The sequence below is a fragment of the Triticum aestivum genome, chromosome 1D (genome assembly GCF_018294505.1).
Source record: "Triticum aestivum cultivar Chinese Spring chromosome 1D, IWGSC CS RefSeq v2.1, whole genome shotgun sequence".
NCBI lineage: Eukaryota > Viridiplantae > Streptophyta > Magnoliopsida > Poales > Poaceae > Triticum > Triticum aestivum.
This window is the reverse complement of record NC_057796.1, coordinates 11,093,331-11,110,028: the sequence shown is the minus strand read 5'-3', so window position 1 is coordinate 11,110,028 and position 16,698 is coordinate 11,093,331.

Sequence of the window (16,698 nt, the reverse complement as noted above, 5' to 3'; positions counted from 1 at the left end):
TAGGTCATTTTCATGAAAAAAGGCTTCACACAAATGAGCTATCACCTATGAACATGTTCAGAGTTCGTAGAATAGGGAGAGAGGGTTTAGGGTTTGAAAAAAAATCAAAATAATTCAAAAAAAAACAGAAAAATCTCCATAGATTGATTTTGGAGTGAATAAGAAGGATCTGAACTTACTTTTTCATTTTCATATCTAAAACGTGTTATTTGACGGTTTTGAATTAAAAGCATATTTTTCAAAAAAAATAGTAATATGAATATTAATCAATAAATAGTGAGACTTCGTTTTTACCCTATATATATATATATGGAACAAATGTTAATAAAAATATATATGCCTCATTTAGGCAAGGTAAAAAAAACTTGATTTCAAATAGGGTTGTTTACCCTAGCTTTCGAGCTCGTTTCTAGCACATTTCTCATTCAGGCTGTTCACCTACGAATATTGGACTTCAAATGCTCGATCAAATACACCGCATAGAGCAATGAACCTCCAATGTTCAACTTCAACTTTGGCTCGAATCCAAATTTTGGCCCAAATTCAAATATTGATTTAAATTCAAATTTTGATGGAAATTTGAATTCTGACTCAAATAAGAAACCAAAGTAGAAGCAACATTATTACAACTGATAAGTTTTCACAGTAGCTCAAATCTACCAAGTTTTAAGATGCCAACATCTTAATACAAATCTACCAAGTTTTAAGCGATCGACTCGCCCTCAAATTGACAACACAAACATTTCCCAACAACTTAATTCAAATTTTCGACTTGCTCCTTGTGTTTGCAGCTGGCTTCACCGTCTTCTCCTGGTTTCCCTAGTTGAGATGCTCTTTTCTTTCAGACTCTTGTTCCTTTTGATCTTGGGCTTTACTTGGGGTTTTCCCCGTGGAGGTGCTGATGGAGTAGTTCCACTCGCCGAGCACTTGACGACCATTTGACGGTCATCTATGGGTTCAGTAATCTTTAAAGGCACAATTGGAAAAATTACCCCCTCCTCTTCCTCTCTTATAGCTTCAAAACCATCAAAGGCCATGGTTTCAAAATCTTCTGCTTCTTCATCTCTTGGCCTTTTCTCCCTAAAGCTGGTAAATAAAATTATAAGCCATAGGCAAAAAAGAGAACAAATGCAAACAAAAGGGTAGCTGCATTCTACAAAGGGTGCAAATACATACCAAGATGCTTCATTTGCTGCTGCATTCTCCACTGCTTCATTTGCTGCTGCATTCTCCACTGCATCTTCAGTCTCCATTGCTGTTGCATTCTCCTCAGCATTGGTTGTTGTCCATCTTTCCTCCTCTCCAAATGATGCATCCACTGCATTGGTACAAAGCCTAGCAATATGCCCCAGAACTCCACATTTTTTGCAAGCACGCTTCTTTGGTAGACGCCCCTCCTCACCTGCTCTAATCCTCTGGTTCCTTGGTCTTCCTGGTGGTCTAGTAATGACAGGAGCGTGGAGTTTGAACCCTGGATCTACTATGTTCCATTGATCTTTCCCCAATAGTGCAGGCACATTTTCAGCATAAGCAGCCATAAATTTGGCAACAGAGAAATACTCAGAGCAATATTGATCAACTTCACCATCTGCACCCCCGATAACGGTCATCAGATGTAGGGCATGTATGCATGGCTTCCCACGGATCTGCCATTGCCTACAAGTACATTTTCTAGTACTTAGGTTCACAGGATACCTCCATACCCTATTTTTAGTGTCAGTATAGGTAACCTCTCCCTCATATGTACCAGATCGAATACATTTCATCTTCAGTCCTCTTGCCTTCAAGTGCAATGCCTTAATCAGTGATGGGAGCATTTGATGGCCAACATATTGTGTTTCTGCAATTCTTTTGCTAAGAGCCATCTTTATCATGATCATTTGCCTCATCTTGTCAAATGCTTGCCACAACAAGAGCCCTTTCACTGACTTGAACTTTGAATTGAAGCATTCTGCAAGGTTACTGGTCACATAATCTACTTTGCAGATTTCGTTGAATTTGCTTCTTGACCACACCTTACCATGATGTGCATCCATGTACTCCTTCACAAGAGGATTTTGAGCATACAACACTCTCAAATGGTGTTCATGCTTCCTTTTGCTGCATGTGTATGATGCTGGCCATAAGTTCTCATCATAAACTTTACCTTTGAACTTCTTTTTGAAATTATGCGCTAGGTGTCGCATACATTCCCTATGCTCCACTCCAGGGAATACAATTTCCACTGCACTCTCTAAACCCTTGCAAGCATCTGTGTGTATAGCTAAACCTGGGGGTGTGCCTATAATGTTGGCAACTGTTGCAGAAACGAGACCCAACTTTCCTCAGACTCTGCCTCCACCACACCAAATGCAACTGGGAATAGCCAGTTGTGTCCATCAACTGCAGAAGCTGCTACTAGCTGTCCTCTCCATCTTCCAGTCAAATGTGTAGCATCTACAGCCAAATAGGGCCTGCAACCATCTAGAAACCCCTGCCAGCAAGCCTTGAAACAAACAAAAGCCCTTCTGAAACACTCCTTCTGAAATGACTTCCCTTTTATTTTGAATGGAACTGTATGCTTGTCAATCTCTACAACACTCCTTGGACTTGCCATCTCCACTTCAACTTTGAAAGTGTAGAGCAGCTAAAAACTGTCATTCCCTTGACCATTAATTCTGTCAAGAGCCTTTTCCCTAGCATTGAAAATTCTCATGTAAGGAATTTCTATCTTGTACTTCTCAAAAAGCTTCCCATGGAGTGCTGTTGGACCAAGTCCAGGTTCTTCTCTCAGCCAATCCAATATAGCATCTGCCACCCACCTAGTTTTTGCTAGCTTGGTTTTGGCCTTCCCCCCTCCCCCTCCAGGTGGACAGGTGTGCTTGTGTGGGTTTTTCTTTATCTGAAACGAAATAAAAGGGTAAAAAACAGTTAAGAAACCTTACTCAACAATCTGAAACTAAATTACTAACTGAACTTGGGTTACCTGAATATATTTGCTCTTTCTCATACGAGATGCATGCAACTTCCACCTACACCTAGGATATGGACAAAAAACTGTGAACCTTGCTGGCTCACTCCTTTTAATCTTATAGGTGTTTTCAGATATAATGCACCATGTTGTCACTGCATTCCGACAGTCCACCATTGATTGGAAAATGGTACCTACACTAAGCTCAGGTTTTTCCCTGTTCCACTCAATTGTTGGCATGTCATCACCATCGTATTCATCCTCGATTAAGCTGTCCATGTTCTCCACCTTCTCTTCATCGTCAGTGTCATCAAACCTAGCTTGGCTGATGGGCTCCTCCATATATTCGTCATCCACTGCTTGCTGACTGGCTACATCGACCAGTTCAGGAAACATCATCTCGTCTTCATCATCATTTGTAGGCACTGCCTCGTCAGGTTCTGCATCTTCTTCTACACCCACTACAGAAGGTACACGAGAAGCAGCAGCTGAATCGGAACCAGAATTGGCAGCAGGCATGCTGTGGCTCCATGAATCACTTACTTTACTTGGTGTCGACCTACAAGGAGTGCCGGGGTGCTGGCTATTAGCACAGACAGATGATGTCTGAACTCCCTTCCCCTTCGCCCGTTCTGCGCGTGGCTGAAGCACATCGATTTGGAGTTTACCGAATCGGCAGCCAGCAATCCCAGCAAAAAGCAACGGCATATGATCGTCGCAAGTTAGTAGGAGAAATCTTTGCTCGTCACTGCTGAAGTAATTCAGTTCAACAGCATCGGCATCACTCCAGGGATAGGTGTTTCGGAGCTCAGCTCGCAAATCTTTGAAAGATATGCTGGTTTCTACCACTTTGGGATAGAAAAATGATGAAATCAAATGCGGTTTAGTACCACGCAGCACACTAGTTTCCATTCTAATCGCCAGCTGGAAAGCCAGCGCGGGATCAATCCTATTTTGTTGAAGGAAACAAAGGCTTCAGTTAGCCAGGTAAAACTGAGCACAAATTCGAACGATTCAAGCAAACAGAAGCCAAATACGGCCTACAATACGACTTAGAACGTCAATTCGAGAGGAAACAATGCTTACCCAGGTTTAATCCATGAATTATCTGCCGCGGATTCGACCCAATCCTCTCCACGGTCGACTGCATTCCGGGCGTCCTCACTCAACATCGCTATGTAATCCTAGATGGGGAGGTGGGCTATATCTGGCGGAGACGCGGCGTCGCCGACGAACGGATTAGGGGCATAGGGTGGAGGAAACAACTGCGGTGGATGTGGCACGACGCCGGCGGAGGGGGCGGGGCGGCGCGGTGCAGTGCGGCCTATCTAGATCTGTTTCAGATTCAGACAAGCCGCCCAATACGTGTCTCCTTGCGGTCCCACCCGTCAGCAAGCAACAGTCAGACGAAGACTCCGGCCCACTCGTCAGCAATTAACGGTCAATGGACAGTCAAGACGGCAAACGCCCGCTATGAGCATTTGTGAGAGTTTCAGCTAAGGAAGAGGGGAAAGTTGAGAAAACGTTTGGAGCGTGGGGAAAAGTGAGCACAACTAAGGAACCAGGGGCACTAATTTATATATCCCCATATAATATCAGAAATGCTACATAGCTCCAACTCACTTTCTTGTAAATACAGGCTTCTCCAAAAGTCTGTATAAATCCATATGCTTTGATCACACTATCAAAGCGTATATTCCAACTCCGAGAGGCTTGCACCAGTCCATAAATGGATCGCTGGAGCTTGCACACTTTGTTAGCACCTTTTGGATCGACAAAACCTTCTGGTTGCATCATATACAACTCTTCTTTAAGAAATCCATTAAGGAATGCAGTTTTGACATCCATTTGCCCAATTTCATAATCATAAAATGCGGCAATTTCTAACATGATTCGGACGGACTTAAGCATCGCTATGGGTGAGAAGGTCTCATCATAGTCAACTCCTTGAACTTGTCGAAAACCTTTCACAACAAGTCGAGCTTTGTAGACAGTAACATTACCGTCAGCGTCAGTATTCTTCTTGAAGATCCATTTATTCTCTATGGCTTGCCGATCATCGGGCAAGTCAACCAAAGTCCATACTTTTTTCTCATACATGGATCCCATCTCAGATTTCATGGCCTCAGGCCATTTTGCAGAATCTGGGCTCATCATCGCTTCCTCATAGTTTGTAGGTTCGTCATGGTCAAGTAACATGACTTCCAGAACAGGATTACCGTACCACTCTGGTGCGGATCTTACTCTGATTGACCTACGAGGTTCGGTAGTAACTTGATCAGAAGTTTCATGATCATCATCATTAGCTTCCTCACTTACTGGTGTAGGAATCACTGGAACTGATTTCTGTGATGAACTACTTTCCAATAAGGGAGCAGGTACTATTACCTCATCAAGTTCTACTTTCCTCCCACTCACTTCTTTCGAGAGAAACTCCTTCTCTAGAAAGGATCCATTCTTAGCAACGAATATCTTGCCTTCGGATCTGTGATAGAAGGTGTACCCAACAGTCTCCTTTGGGTATCCTATGAAGACACATTTCTCCGATTTGGGTTCGAGCTTATCAGGTTGAAGCTTTTTCACATAAGCATCGCAGCCCCAAACTTTAAGAAACGACAACTTGGGTTTCTTGCCAAACCACAGTTCATAAGGTGTCGTCTCAACGGATTTAGATGGTGCCCTATTTAACGTGAATGCAACCGTCTCTAAAGCATAACCCCAAAACGATAGCGGTAAATCAGTGAGAGACATCATAGATCACACCATATCTAGTAAAGTACGATTATGATGTTCGGACACACCATTACGCTGTGGTGTTCCAGGTGGCGTGAGTTGCGAAACTATTCCGCATTGTTTCAAATGAAGACCAAACTCGTAACTCAAATATTCTCCTCCACGATCAGACATAGAAACTTTATTTTCTTGTTACGATGATTTTCCACTTCACTCTGAAATTCTTTGAACTTTTCAAATGTTTCAGACTTATGTTTCATCAAGTAGATATACCCATATTTGCTCAAATCATCTGTGAAGGTAAGAAAATAATGATACCCGCCGCGAGCATCAACACTCGTTGGACCGCATACATCAGTATGTATTATTTCCAACAAGTCTGTTGCTCGCTCCATTGCTCCGGAGAACGGAGTCTTAGTCATCTTGCCCATGAGGCATGGTTCGTAAGCATCAAGTGATTCATAATCAAGTGATTCCAAAAGCCCATCAGCATGGAGTTTCTTCATGCGCTTTACACCAATATGATCTAAACGGCAGTGCCACAAATAAGTTGCACTATCATTATTAAACTTATATCTTTTGGCTTCAATACTATGAACATGTGTATCACTATTATCAAGATTTAGTAAAAATAGACCACTCATCAAGGGTGCATGACCATAAAAGATATTACTCATATAAATAGAACAACCATTATTCTCTGATTTAAATGAATAACCGTCTCGCATCAAACAAGATCCAGATATAATGTTCATGCTCAACGCTGGCACCAAATAACAATTATTTATGTCTAAAACTAATCCTGAAGGTAGATGTAGAGGTAGCGTGCCAACGGCGATCACATCGACTTTGGAGCCATTTCCCACGCGCATAGTTACCTCGTCCTTAGCCAATCTTCGCTTAATCTGTTGGGGAACGTAGTAATTTCAAAAATTTCCTACGCACACGCAAGATCATGGTGATGCATAGGAACGAGAGGGGAGAGTGTTGTCTACGTACCCTCATAGACCGTAAGCGGAAGCGTTATATCAACGCGGTTGATGTAGTCGTACGTCTTCACGATCCGACCGAACCAAGTACCGAAAGCACGCACCTCCGAGTTCTGCACACGTTCAGCTCGATGACGTCCTCGCCTTCTCGATCCAGCAAGAGGGGCGAAGTAGTAGATGAGTTCCGGCAGCACGACGGCGTGGTGACGGTGTTGGTGAAGAACAATCTTCGCAGGGCTTCGCCTAAGCACTACGAAAACTATGACGGAGGATAAACTAGAGGAGACGGGGTTGCCGGCACACGGCTTGGTGTTTCTTGATGTGTCTTGGGTGATAGCCCTACCCCTCTATTTATATGTTGAGCCTTGGGGTCAAAACTTGGAGTAAAAGCCTCCACAAAGTCGGTTTCACCCAAAAGGCAAGAGTCCTTCTCGGACTCCAGGGCCAGACGCCAGGGTTCCCGGCGTCTGGACCAAGACGCCAGGGACCCTGGCGTTTGGCCCCTGGACTCCGCAAAACTTCCTTTTGCGCTTTCCAAAAACCTCGTGGGCTTTCCCCTTTGGCCCAGATAAAGTGTTCTCGTGCCCAAACATTTCGGGAAACATCAGGAACCCCTTCCGATGGATTCCGAAACCTTTCCGGAGATCAAACACTACTATCCACATATCAATCTTTACTTCCGGACCATTCCGGAGTTCCTCGTCATATCCGTGATCTCATCCAAAACTCCGAACAAAATTCGGTCACCAACATACATAACTCATATAATACTATATCGTCAACGAACGTTAAGCGTGCAGACCCTACGGGTTCGAGAATTATGTAGACATGACCGAGACACGTCTCCGGTCAATAACCAATAGCGGAACCTGGATGCTCATATTGGCTCCCACATATTCTACGAAGATCTTTATCGGTCAAACCGCATAACAACATACGTTGTTCCCTTTGTCATCGGTATGTTACTTGCCCGAGGTTCGATCGTCGGTATCTCAATACCTAGTTCAATCTCGTTACCGGCAAGTCTCTTTACTCGTTCTGTAATACATCATCCCGCAACTAACTCATTAGTTACAATGCTTGCAAGGCTTATAGTGATGTGCATTACCGAGTGGGCCCAGAGATACCTCTCCGACAATCGGAGTGACAAATCCTAATCTCGAAATACGCCAACCCAACAAGTACCTTCGGAGACACCTGTAGAGCACCTTTATAATCACCCAGTTACGTTGTGACGTTTGGTAGCACACAAAGTGTTCCTCGGTAAACAGGAGTTGCATAATCTCATAGTCATAGGAACATGTATAAGTCATGAAGAAAGCAATAGCAACATACTAAACGATCAAGTGCTAAGCTAACGGAATGGGTCAAGTCAATCACATCATTCTCCTAATGATGTGATCCCGTTAATCAAATGACAACTCATGTCTATGGCTAGGAAACTCAACCATCTTTGATTAATGAGCTAGTCAAGTAGAGGCATACTAGTGACACTATGTTTGTCTATGTATTCACACATGTGTCAAGTTTCCGGTTAATACAATTCTAGCATGAATAACAAACTTTTATCATGATATAAGGAAATAAATAATAACTTTATTATTGCCTCTAGGGCATATTTCCTTCATTATTTAGGTCTAAAACTAATCCCGAAGGTAGATGTAGAGGTAGTGTGCCGACGACGATCTCATCGACTTTGGAGCCATTTCCCACGCGCATAGTCACCTCGTCCTTAGCCAATCTTCGCTTAATCCGTAGCCCCTGTTTCGAGTTGCAAATATTAGCAACAGAACCAGTATCAAATACCCAGGCGCTACTGCGAGCATTAGTAAGGTGCACATCAATAACATGTATATCAAATATACCTTTCACTTTGCCATCCTTCTTCTCCACCAAATACTTGGGGCAGTTCCGCTTCTAGTGACCAGTCCCTTTGCAGTAGAAGCACTCAGTCTCAGGCTTAGGTCCAGACTTGGGCTTCTTCACTTGAGCAGCAACTTGCTTGCTGTTCTTCTTGAAGTTCCCCTTCTTCCCTTTACCCTTTTTCTTGAAACTGGTGGTCTTGTTGACCATCAACACTTGATGCTCCTTCTTGATTTCTACCTCCGCAGCCTTTAGCATTGCGAAGAGCTCGGGAATTGTCTTATCCATCCCTTGCATATTATAGTTCATCACGAAGCTCTTGTAGCTTGGTGGCAGTGATTGAAGAACTTTGTCAATGACACTATCATCAGAAAGATTAACTCCCAGTTGAGTCAAGTGGTTGTGGTACCCAGACATTCTGAGTATATGTTCACTGACAAAACTATTCTCCTTCATTTTGCAGCTGTAGAACTTATTGGAGACTTCATATCTCTCAATCCGGGCATTTGCTTGAAATATTAACTTCAACTCCTGGAACATCTCATATGCTCCATGACGTTCAAAACGTTGTTGAAGTCCCGGTTCTAAGCCGTAAAGTATGGCACACTGAACTATCGAGTAGTCATCAACACGCGACTGCCAGGCATTCACAATGTCTACAGTTGCCGGCGCGGGTGGTACACCTAGCTGTGCTTCCAGGATGTAATTCTTCTGTGCAGCATTGAGGATAATCCTCAAGTTACGGACCCAGTCCGTGTAATTGCTACCATCATCTTTCAACTTAGCTTTCTCTAAGAACGCATTAAAATTCAACGGAACAACAGCACGGGCCATCTATCTACAACAACATAGATATGCAAAACACTATCAGGTACTAAGTTCATGATAAATTAAAGCTCAATTAATCATATTACTTAAGAACTCCCACTTAGATAGACATCCCTCTAATCATCTAAGTGATCACGTGATCCATATCAACTAAACCATGTCCGATCATCACGTGAGATGGAGTAGTTTTCAATGGTGAACATCACTATGTTGATCATATCTACTATATGATTCACGCTCGACCTTTCGGTCGCAGTGTTCCGAGGCCATATCTGCATATGCTAGGCTCGTCAAGTTTAACCCGAGTATTTCTGCGTGTGCAAAACTGGCTTGCACCCGTTGTAGATGAACGTTGAGCTTATCACACCCGATCATCACGTGGTGTCTCGGCACGACGAACTTTGGCAACGGTGCATACTCAGGGAGAACACTTTTATCTTGAAATTTAGTGAGAGGTCATCTTATAATGCTACCGTCAATCACAGAAAAATAAGATGCATAAAGGATAAACTTCACATGCAATCAATATAAGTGATATGATATGGCCATCATCATCTTGTGCCTTTGATCTCCATCTCCAAAGCACCGTCATGATCACCATCGTCACCGGTTTGACACCTTGAACTCCATCGAAGCATCGTTGTCGTCTCGCCAACTATTGCTTCTACGACTATCGCTACCGCTTAGTGATAAAGTAAAGCAATTACATGGCGATCGCATTTCATACAATAAAGTGACAACCATATGGCTCCTGTCAGTTGCCGATAACTCTGTTACAAAACATGATCATCTCATACAATAAAATTTAGCATCATGTCTTGACCATATCACATCACAACATGCCCTGCAAAAACAAGTTAGACGTCCTCTACTTTGTTATTGCAAGTTTTACGTGGCTGCTACGGGCTGAGCAAAAACCGTTCTTACCTACGCATCAAAAACCACAACGATTTTTCGTCAAGTGTGCTGTTTTAACCTTCAACACGGACCGGGCATAGTCCACCTGTGTGCGAAGCACGTCGGTAGAACCAGTCTCGCGTAAGCATACGCGTAATGTCGGTCTGAGCCGCTTCATCCAACAATACCGCCGAATCAAAGTATGACATGCTGCTAAGCAGTATGACTATTATCGCCCACAACTCTTTGTGTTCTACTCGTGCATATAACATCTACGCATAGACCTGACTCGGATGCCACTGTTGGGGAACGCAGTAATTTTAAAAAAATTCCTACGCACACGCAAGATCTATCATGGTGATGCATAGCAACGAGAGGGGAGAGTGTAGTCCACGTACCCTTGTAGACCGTAAGCGGAAGCGTTATGACAACGCGGTTGATGTAGTCGTACGTCTTCACGATCCGACCGATCCTAGTACCAAAAGTACGGCACCTCCACGATCTGCACACGTTCGGCTCGGTGACCTCCCACGAACTCTCGATCCAGCTGAGTGTCGAGGGAGAGCTTCGTCAGCACGGCGGCATGATGACGGTGATGATGAAGTTATCGGCGCAGGGCTTTGCCTAAGCACGACAACGATATGACCGAGGTGGATTATGGTGGAGGGGGCACCGCACACGGCTAAAACAGTTGTTTGTTGTGTGTTCTAGGGTGTCCCCCTGCCCCCGTATATAAAGGAGCAAGGGGGGAGGCCGACCGGCCTAGGGCGCGCCAAGGAGGGGAGGAATCCTCCTCCTAGTAGGAGTAGGATTCCTCCTTTCCTAGTCCTACTAGGAGGGGGAAGGAAGGAGTGGGAGAGGGGAAGGAAAGGGGGGGGCGCCACCCCCCTCCTAGTCCAATTCGGACTCAAGGGGGAGGGGGCGTGCGGGGGGGTTAACCTAGCAGCCCCTCTCTCTCTCCACTAAGGCCCACTAGTTCCCCCCGGGGGGGGGGTTCCGGTAACCCTCCGGCACTCCGGTTTTCTCCGAAATCACCTGGAACACTTCCGGTGTCCGAATATAGCCGTCCAATATATCAATCTTTATGTCTCGGCCATTTCGAGACTCCTCGTCATGTCCGTGATCATATCTGGGACTCCGAACTATCTTTGGTACATCAAAACACATAAACTCATAATACCGATCGTCACCGAACGTTAAGCGTGCGGACCCTACAGGTTCGAGAACTATGTAGACATGACCGAGACACGTCTCCGGTCAATAACCAATAGCGGAACCTGGATGTTCATATTGGCTCCCACATATTCTACGATGATCTTTATCGGTCAAACCGCATAACAACATACGTAGTTCCCTTTGTCATCGGTATGTTACTTGCCCGAGATTCGATCGTCGGTATCTCAATAGCTAGTTCAATCTCGTTACCGGAAAGTCTCTTTACTCGTTCCGTAATGCATCATCCCACAACTAGCTCATTAGTCACAATGCTTGCAAGGCTTATAGTGATGTGCATTACCGAGAGGGCCCAGGGATACCTCTCCGATACTCGGAGTGACAAATCCTAATCTCGATCTATGCCAACTCAACAAACACCATCAGAGATACCTGTAGAGCATCTTTATAATCACCCAGTTACGTTGTGATGTTTGATAGAACACTAAGTGTTCCTCCGGTATTCGGGAGTTGCATAATCTCATAGTCATAGGAACATGTATAAGTTATGAAGAAAGCAATAACAACAAACTAAACGATCATCGTGCTAAGCTAACGGATGGGTCAAGTCAATCACATCATTCTCTAATGATGTGATCCCGTTTATCAAATGAAAACTCTTTGTCCATGGCTAGGAAACTTAGCCATCTTTGATTAACGAGCTAGTCAAGTAGAGGCATACTAGTGACACTCTGTTTGTCTATGTATTCACACATGTACTAAGTTTCCAGTTAATACAATTCTAGCATGAATAATAAACATTTATCATGATATAAGGAAATATAAATAACAACTTTACTATTGCCTCTAGGGCATAATTCCTTCAATGAAGCCCTAAAAAGTTCAGCTTCATTGGATCAAGGAATAATGCACTTCCTGTAGAAACTGCATTTCCTGGCCAGAACATAAAAGATTTTCTATAGCAAAAATATTCCACATACCCATGAAATAATTTTGCACAGGGAGGTGTGTCAAGGTCTAAGGAATATTCAAGAATTTTCTCTGATTTTTGTGCGCCAGAAAAATGAGGGTTGCTTTGGAGCAAAGGTGACTGAAGTGCTATTTCAGAGAGAAAATGAATATTTTTCATTTTAAGAAAAATATTCCTATGGCCATATTTGGATATATCAGAGAGGAAATGAGGTGTTTGAGAGGGAAGTGAGTCACTTGGGTGAAAATCAAGGGAATGCCCAAGTGGTTTAGTGTTGGGGAACGTAGTAATTTCAAAAAAATTCCTACGCACACGCAAGATCATGGTGATGCATAGCAACGAGAGGGGAGAGTGTTGTCCACGTACCCTCGTAGACCGAAAGCGGAAGCGTTAGCACACGCGGTTGATGTAGTCGTACGTCTTCACGATCCGACCGATCAAGTACCGAACGTACGGCACCTACGAGTTCAGCACACGTTCACCCCAATGACGTCCCTCGAACTCCGATCCAGCCGAGTGTTGAGGGAGAGTTTCGTCAGCACAACGGCGTGGTGACGATGATGATGTTCTACCGACGCAGGGCTTCGCCTAAGCACCGCTACAGTATTATCGAGGTGGACTATGGTGGAGGGGGGCACCGCACACGGCTAAAAGATCAAACGATCAATTGTTGTCTCTGGGGTGCCCTCCTGCCCCCGTATATAAAGGAGCAAGGGGAGGAGGCGGCCGGCCAGGGAGAGGCGCGCCAAGGGGGAGTCCTACTCCCACTAGGAGTAGGACTCCTCCTATTCCTAGTAGGAGTAAGAGAGGGGGGAGGAAAGGGAGAGGAGGAGAAGGAAAGAGGGGGCCGCCCCCCTTGCCCTAAACCAATTCGGTTTGGGCCTTGGGGGCGCGCGCCCCACACTCCCCTTGCTGCCCTCTATTTCCACTAAGGCCCATGTAGACCCATTAAGCCCCGCGGGGGGGGGGGGGGGGAGGTTCCGGTAACCCCCGGTACTCCGGTAAAATCCCGATTTCACCCGGAACACTTCCGATATCCAAATATAGGCTTCCAATATATCAATCTTTATGTATCGACCATTTCGAGACTCCTCGTCATGTCCGTGATCACATCCGGGACTCCGAACAACCTTCGGTACATCAAAACATATAAACTCATAATATAACTGTCATCGAAACGTTAAGCGTGCGGACCCTACGGGTTCGAGAATTATGTAGACATGACTGAGACACGTCTCCGGTCAATAACCAATAGCGGAACCTGGATGCTCATATTGGCTCCCACATATTCTACGAAGATCTTTATCGGTCAAACCGCATAACAACATACGTTGTTCCCTTTGTCATCGGTATGTTACTTGCCCGAGATTCGATCGTCGGTATCTCAATACCTAGCTCAATCTCGTTACCGGCAAGTCTCTTTACTCGTTCCGTAATACATCATCCCGCAACTAACTCATTAGTTACAATGCTTGCAAGGCTTATAGTGATGTGCATTACCGAGTGGGCCCAGAGATACCTCTCCGACAATCGGAGTGACAAATCCTAATCTCGAAATACGCCAACCCAACAAGTACCTTCGGAGACACCTGTAGAGCACCTTTACAATCATCCAGTTATGTTGTGACGTTTGGTAGCACACACAGTGTTCCTCCGGTAAACGGGAGTTGCATAATCTCATAGTCATAGGAACATGTATAAGTCATGAAGAAAGCAATAGCAACAAACTAAACGATCAAGTGCTAAGCTAACGGAATGGGTCAAGTCAATCACATCATTCTCCTAATGATGTGATGCCGTTAATCAAATGACAACTCATGTCTATGGTTAGGAAACATAACCATCTTTAATTAACGAGCTAGTCAAGTAGAGGCATACTAGTGACACTCTGTTTGTCTATGTATTCACACATGTATTATGTTTCAGTTAATACAATTCTAGCATGAATAATAAACATTTATCATGATATAAGGAAATAAGTAATAACTTTATTATTGCCTCTAGGGCATATTTCCTTCATTTAGTCCAACTGAGTTGATTCAAAACTCCAAATTCAAATAACAAGGCAATGAAATCCAGCAAAAAGAAAAAGAGCAAAAACCAGGGTGTCACAACTGCGACAAGACCGGCAGTGGGGGAGGTTGAGGGGAGGGCGGTGCAACGAGGCAGTCGTGGGAGCGCTGCCGGTGGCGGATGGTGGTGGCCGGCGGTTCGGCCGGTGGAACGTTGGGAGGAGGAGGAAGAATGGTGGGGAAAAAGAAGGGTCGCGGGCCGTTAGATCTGCGTCCAGCGTCCAAAATGAATTGACTGGCCGGATTTGAAAATTCAGTCGACTTAACTATAGGCATTCCCTTGTGGATGAGCTCATAGCTCAGCAGCGGAAGCGCGGTGGTGTCGCCCCACTGACCTGGGTTCAACCATGTGAGGATCTAACTACCAATCCACCAAATCGCCATGAATTCGAATACAACTCTCGAAATTACAGGAGGAATCTGAAGGAAGGAGAGGGATTACAAGGAAGAAGATGAACTAGCTAGTCTGAGCCCTCGGCCGAAGCCGCCGTCCAGTCAAAGGCCAACCATCCTGTGGCCCTCCCTTATCCGCACTAATCAAATCATGACACCGCATAGACGATAAGGTTCTTCAACAATAATGCTTTCAAGAAAGAGCAAAACCGAAGCATCGTCGTCATTGGATCTAACCACCAAGGAAGGAATTTAGATTTTCATCCTGAAGAGTCAATCCGAGCATATCCGAACAATGCCTTCAATAAGGTGACGACGTAAAGCCAGACCTAGGCTTTCACCAGGAGATCGCGACCGGGGTCGGAGCGGACCCATCAGCAAAATCACACCCCTGTCGGACTGGTGGAGCGCGGGTTGTTTTCCAGGAATGGTAGGGGTGCGACCGCAAAAAGAGCCTTTTTTTAACACAGTACAGACGCAAGCGCTCATATACACGCGCATACACTCACCCCTATGAACGCACACAAGCACACCCTACCCCTATGAGCACCTCCGAAAGACTGAGCCGGCATATCATCTTGAAATTTACGAAGCCACCATAGGCACCTCGTCGTCGACGGGCACGTCTCCTCCCACTGAATGCGCATCGCCGGAAATCCTGAAATAAATCCAGAAATAAATGCGAGCACCAGGACTTAAACCCTGGTGGACTGAGGATAGCACAGTTCCTCTAACCATCCAACCACAGGTTGGTTCGTGACCCAAAAAGAGCCTTTTTTTGCATGGTAAATACATGTCTCATTTATATAGAATAAAGATCAAGTTACAAGGCACGTAAGCACCGACCATACATGACTGAAAAGATAGGAAAATCCTATGCAAAATACCAGCGCCTGTCCCTTTCTTTCAACACCACCGAAGTGGCCACCAAAGGTTAAAAAGACAGATCACCTCTTCTCCCAAGCTCGACGCGGCTCCATCGCTGATCAGCAGCTTTACGGACCTCCAAAGTAGTTTGCCAGAAACAAAACCATAGCCAAAGAATCAGACCGGGGCAACATGTCCTCGGACACGCCATCGAACTTCAAAGCTGACACCCCCGCATGACGACGACGACGTCGGAGGAGGAAACCAGAACTGCCAGCCTTCGACCACAAACCCAGCACAAGATACTCCATCTTCCAGCTGTCACTTGCGTAGACAACCGCCTGCGCATACTCCTGAACGACAAAACCTCCCTGCTCCATCATGACGTTGGAGACAACGCCACAGCAATGGGGACAGAGCAGAAGGAGAGACACACCTGATGGAGTCGTCGCCGCCGCCTCGCCAACACCATCCATGAACCCTAACGCTGTCGCCGTCGGTGTGGGATCGGCAGAGACACGATGTCATCAACTCCGAGACGCCGTCATGAAGGGCACCGTCAGTGTGGGAGTGAAGTTGAGGCAGATTTATTCGTCCGGACGCCGCTCCCATCACCCCATCGACGCACCATGACCTACAAATCCAAAACCTAACTACAGAGCGGAGCAACGGGGTCTCCCCCTCCCTCCTGCCGCCGGAGCAGTGGCGGAAGGGAGAGGGGGCCAGCGCCCCAGCCGGTGGAGATCGGAGGAAAGAGATCGTCTCCCTAGTCGCCTGATGGTGAGCCTGACCCGGCCGTAGTTTGGACCGTAGATGTAGCGTATTTTCATGTACAAGGACCGTATCGTAGCGTTTCTCGAATTGCGGTACCAATGGACGACAAAAAGCGTAATTTTCTCGATCAAACGCGAGGCGTAATTTTCTGGATACTAAAAGGGACCGGCCGATTTGCAACGTTTCCAT